Here is a 6000-nt window from a genome sequence, read left to right as displayed (position 1 = left end):
GGATCCACACTAATAAATGTGTGCCTTCCTCTTTGCATCAAAAAATGATAATAGCTCTAGGCAATGGGAAGACGGAGGAAATTAATGCAGATCCTCAACCTTTCATAGCCTGTGCTGATTTCGCAGAAGCCAAGTTGTATATTGACGGCGTGGCACCGCTCAGTATACTGATGTAATTCGATGGTTTAGCCGAAGAAACGGCTGATAAGGAAGTAGCACACCTGAAGCATTTAGTCCAGGAGAGTGCTGGTGAAGAGCTAGAGGTTAAAGATGACAATGATGCCTGGTTATAGGCAGCAAGATGAAGCACCAGAAGCCAGGTCTTTGGCTTTAATCAAATTTTCAATATTGGATATAAAGTCAATAGTCCAGAAAGTTCGAGAGCAGAAGGAAGAAGTCATGATGATTGGCTACAAGCGGGAGCAGCAACAAGCCAGAATTTCAACTCTTGATAAATACTGTGCATTGGACATAGAAACAAAAGTCCAAGAATTACAGGAAGAAGAATCCTTTTGGACAGATTTTGTCCATGAGGAGGAGAATAAAGAGGAGGAATCAAAGAGCCTGGAAGCAGAACACAGCAAGGAGATTCCTGCGAAGTCAGAGAAGATCAAAGAAGGGGTTCCAGTAGGTACTCAGATACAAGACCCCTTAGAAGAAATAAATTTAGGGGAAGATTCTGTACAACAACCCATTTATATAAGTGCTTGGTTGAGTTCTCCTGATAAGGACCAGTTGTTGGTTATTCTGAGAAGATATAAAGATTGTTTTGCATGGTCATACAATGAACTACCAGGATTGGATAGGTCATTAGTGGAACATAGGCTTCCCATGAAGCCTAACTTCAAGCCATACAAACAAAAACCAAGAAGAATGGGTTCAGAGGTGATCCAGAAAGTCAAGGAAGAAATTCTTAGACTACTCAAGGCAGGCTTTATCAGAACAGCCAGGTATGTTGAGTGGCTATCTAATATTGTACCTGTAGTCAAGAAAAATGGCAAAATGAGAGTATGCATTGATTTTAGAAACTTAAATCTGGCAACTCCAAAAGATGAATATCCTATGCCTATAGTAGATTTGTTGGTAGATAGCTCAGCAGGACATCACATTTTATCAATAATGGATGGACACTCAGGCTATAACCAAATCTGCATTGCGGAGGAAGATGTTCACAAGACAGCATTTAGGTGCCCTGGGAATATTGGGACCTTCGAATGGGTTAAAATGCCGTTTGGCCTGAAGAATGCTGGGGCCACATATCAGAGGGCTATGAACACTATCTTTCATTTCATGACCTTATTGGTGGGTATTTGGAATGTTATATTGATGACATTGTGGTTAAATCTCAATCCATGGAGGAACATTTGTTTCACTTAGAGGCAGCCTTTGAAAGAATGAGAAGGTTCAAATTGAAGCTTAATCCTCTTAAGTGTGCTTTTGGTGTATCATCTGAAAACTTCTTGGGCTATGTAGTACACAAGAAAGGAATACAGATCGACCAGAATAAAGCCAAAGCCATCATTGAAGCCAGACCTCCATCAAGTAAGAAAGAATTATAAAAGTTCCTTGGTCAGGTTAATTTTCTTCGAACATTCATTTCTAACACTGCAGGGAAAACTAAAATTTTTTCTTCTTTATTAAGGCTGAAAGATGAAGAGGAATTTGTGTGGACAACGGAGCATCAAAGTGCTTTCGATGGAATCAAAGCCTACTTGGCCAACCCTCCGGTACTGATGCCACCAAATGGCGTTAAGCCTTTAAAGTTGTACATAGCCGCAGCAGAAGATTCATTGGGAGCTTTTTTGGCCCAAGACAATGAGGAAGGCAAGGAGCAAGCTGTGTATTACCTTAGTAGGTTTTTAAATTCTTGCGAATGTAAATATTCAGCTGTAGAAAAGCTTTGCCTTGCATTGTATTTTGCTGTAATGAAATTAAGATATTACCTTTTGCCTACAACTGTCTTGGTAATTGCAACCACAGATTTGGTTAAATACATGTTATCTAGACCTATGTTGAGGGGAAGAATTGGCAAATGGGTATTAGCCCTGTTAGAATTTCACTTACAATATGTGCCCCAAAGGGCAGTGAAAGGACAAGTTTTAGCCAATTTTTTGGCAGACCATCCATCTCAAACAGAGAGTCCAGAAATAATGGAACTCAGTATGGCTAGTGTTGAGCCATGGCAAATGTGGTTCGATGGATCGAAAGCCAATAGCCTAATTGGAATTGGTATAGTAATCAAGTCACCACGGGGAATCGAAACTACACATGGTTTCAGAATAGATGAAACTGCTTGTTCTAATAATCAAGCTGAATATGAAGCTTTGATAGTAGGATTGGAAATTCTTATTGGATTACAAGTACATGCAGTTGACATATTTGGAGACTCCCAATTGGTCGTTAACCAAGTAAAAGGGATTTTTAAATGTCAAAGTATAAGTATGCTGCCATATTATGTCGTCGCATTACATTTTCTCTCTCAATTTGAAATAGTAAATGTAACTTATGTCCCGAGATTCTTGAATAATAAAGCTAACGATGTGGCGCAGAAAGCTTCAAATTTCAAGAGAAAAGATGGTACTCATTGGGATGTAAGCCAAACGACATACCAAAAACTTATACCACCTTTAAGCAAGAGGAACATGGTCCTGGAAATCAATTATAATGATCTGCAGGAACAGGATTGGAGACATCCAATAATACAATACTTGGCTGGCCCATCCTCGAAAGCCAGCAGAAGAGTTAAATTGCAATCCGTGCAATATATCATATATAACAATGATCTCTACAAAAGAGGGGGAGATGGTCTATTGTTAGAATGTTTAGGGCCAAAAGAAGCATTAGTAGCTATGGCTGAAGTTCACGAAGGTATCTGTGGTGCACATCAGCCTGGTGTAAAAATGAGATGGCTGGTTCGAAGACATTCCTATTATTGGCCAACTATCCTTAAAGACTACATAGAATATGCAAAGGGCTGCCAGGCATGTCAAAAGCATGGTACGATAAGGCATGTGCCCATAACTGATCTACATGCAGTAGTAAAGCCTTGGCCATTTAGAGGATGGGCCATGGATATGATGGGGAAAATACACCCTCCCTCTTTGAAGCATCATTGTTTTATTTTGGTGGCTACTGATTATTTCACCAGATGTGTCGAAGCCAAACCATATAAAGCTGTAGATCAGACGGAGGTTATTGGGTTCATTAAAGATTTGATCCATAAATTTGGCATCCCACAAGCGATAACGGTCGATAATGGGACTATTTTTGATGGGAAAATGGTAAAGTCTTTTGTGGCTGAGTTCGGGATTAGCCTTGTGAATTCCACTCCATATTACGCACAAGCCAATGGACAAGCTGAGTCATCTAACAAGTCCTTAAAAAAGGGAATACAAAAGGTTGTGGAAGATAATCCGAGAGATTGGCACAACTTATTGTTAGATGTATTGTGGGCTTATAGAACTTCCCCAAGGTCAAGCACAGGAGTCACTCCTTATGCCTTAGTTTATGGGCATGATGCAGTGTTACCAGTGGAGATCAATGTTAAATCCTTAAGGGTAAGATGCCAAGACCAGTTGGATCCTGAGCAGTACTATCAAAGTATGTGCTTGGAATTCGAAGATATAGATGAAGCTAGAATTTTAGCATTAAATAGCATTCTCTTTCAAAAGAAGAAAGCAGCCAAAAATTATAACAAGAAAGTCAAACACATTGGCTTCGATGAAGGTGATTTGGTGTGGAAGACAATACTCCCAATAGGGATTAAAAGCCATAGATTTGGCAAATGGTCACCTAACTGGGAAGGACCATATCAAATTCATAGAGTTTTGCCTTTCGGGGCATACCATTTGAAAGATTTGAGTGGTTATGTGCACCCCAAAAAGATTAATGGCAGATATTTAAAACCTTATTTTCCAACTATTTGGGAAACACAGGGAATAAAATAAATACTGAGTACAAGAACATAAAATAGTAAACAAGGAAGTGTTTTATAAAGAGTCAAGTACATTGTGCCACAAGTTGGCCCAAAAATCATTACAATGTTTTAGCTGTTTTTGTACAACAGATTTCCTATTGGTAAACGACGAAAACAGTTGAATAACTGCAGCCATATCTTTCTTTTGATCAGCCAGTCCTTGATTGGTGATTTGCAGTTTGAGGTCAGTTCGGAGTAAGGCTTGATTCACTGCAGAAAGCTCCTCTTCGAGTTGAGCTTTCCTCTCCAGCAGTTGAGTTCGGAAGTGAGAGGCAGAGGAGTGTTGTTCTTTAAGCGTCGATACTTCAGTATGCACTTGAGAAACAAAACTTTGATCTCTGACCAATTTCTCATCTGCCGCCTTGGCAGCATGACAGATGCTGATGTAAAAATCGATGGTAGCTGCTGCCTGGGATAGGTGGTTAGAGACATCCATACCAGACTGCTCAGCAAGTTTGCAGCATTGAAGAAACCCGTTTTTAATTATGGGCCTTTGTAGAGCTTCGAAGGGAATCCTCGAAAAAGAAATTAACAAGTCTAGACAGGTGTCCAAATCTATCGAAGGCACAGAAGGCTGGCTGCTGGAGGAAGGAGAACTCTAAAAAATTTCCAGCAAAGAATCAGCTAAAACTAATGGCTCAGCCTCCTCATCGAATGTCGGAGAAGTAGAAGTGATGTCAAAAAGACTAGCTAATCTCGCTTCAAAAATATCAATCTCATCAGTAGACATGAGGGGAGCAGAGAGAGTCGCTATGGGAGACACAGAAGATTGCATAGCAATAGGAGAAATGGGTGGAGCATCTTTGATGGTCTCCATGGTCCTAGTCACTAATGAATCAAGAGAAGGAGGGCTGGAGCTAGGTAAAGGTGGTAAATCACGAATTGGGGAACTGTCAGCACCCATCAAAGACAAGGTAGCACATGGAATCTCCTTGGAAGGAGAGAGAGGAGCAAGACTCGGTAAAGAAGTAAATTGAGGAAAGTCAAGAGTCAAGTAAGAAAGATAGGGAGTCAAACCAAGAGGAAAAGGTGCAGGAATGCTTGGCCTCAGGAAAAGTGTAGAAAGTGCAGACCCTAAAAATGAAAGTATGGTCTGAGTAGTCCCTACATCCTGCATCTGATCTACCTCGAATGAAACTGAGAGAGGTTCCATCGAAAAGATGAGCTCAGAAGTTGCTGCTGCATGAGGAAGAAATGTAAGACAATATTAAACCTCGATACCAAAGGCTAACAGAGGAAAAATCGCAAAAGCATAAAATTACCTGCTCCAGAAGTATCGGCGATAATGGGGGAACTGCGAAGGGTGTAATCTCTGGCAGTCTGTTGTCTTCTTACAGTTTCCCTTTGTAATATGTCAGCAGTAGCAGGTTCATCTCTCTGAAACTGTTGCTGCCGTCTCTTCTCAGCTCTTTCAAAGACAATCATGGCTTTAGGATGTTCTTGCTCTATTGTCTTGATGGCTGCTTTATGGATGGTATCTTCGACTGAGATAGCAGCGGAAGCAGACAGCTTTTTTCTCTTCTTTATGGCTTTGGCGATTGTCTCAGAATCAGAGTCTTCGACCATATCGGAAGGAGAAACAGTCATCTTTCTTTTTCTTTTCCTCTGTATTGGCAGGGTCTGTTTTTTCTCAATTTCTTTCTCAACTTTTCCCTCAAGTTCTTCAGGCTGCGATCTAGATTCTAAAGAAATGAATTCATCTTCTGACTCTCTGGCAGTTACCGGGTCGGATGAAAAGACGATCGCCTTTTTCTTTCTTTTCAAAAATAACTCTTCCTCTTCATCTGATTCTTCATTTTCTTCCCCTTGAATATTGGATGTTCCCTTTTCGAGTTCAAAGAGGCTCATTTTCTTTTGTGATTGACCACCTCCACAAAAGAAGAATTAAAGATAAGGCAAAATGAATTATGAAAGACAAAAGGAGAAGAGACAAGGGTATACCTTTCTTCGAGGCAGCCCGAGTGACTCTGGGAGGAATTGAAGCAGCAGGAGCAGCATGTGCCAATTCTGAAACAGTGGAAGAA

The sequence above is a fragment of the Camellia sinensis genome, chromosome 1 (assembly GCF_055761805.1).
Source record: "Camellia sinensis isolate YWXY chromosome 1, ASM5576180v1, whole genome shotgun sequence".
Taxonomy (NCBI): Eukaryota; Viridiplantae; Streptophyta; class Magnoliopsida; order Ericales; family Theaceae; genus Camellia; species Camellia sinensis.
This window is presented reverse-complemented; position numbering follows the sequence as displayed.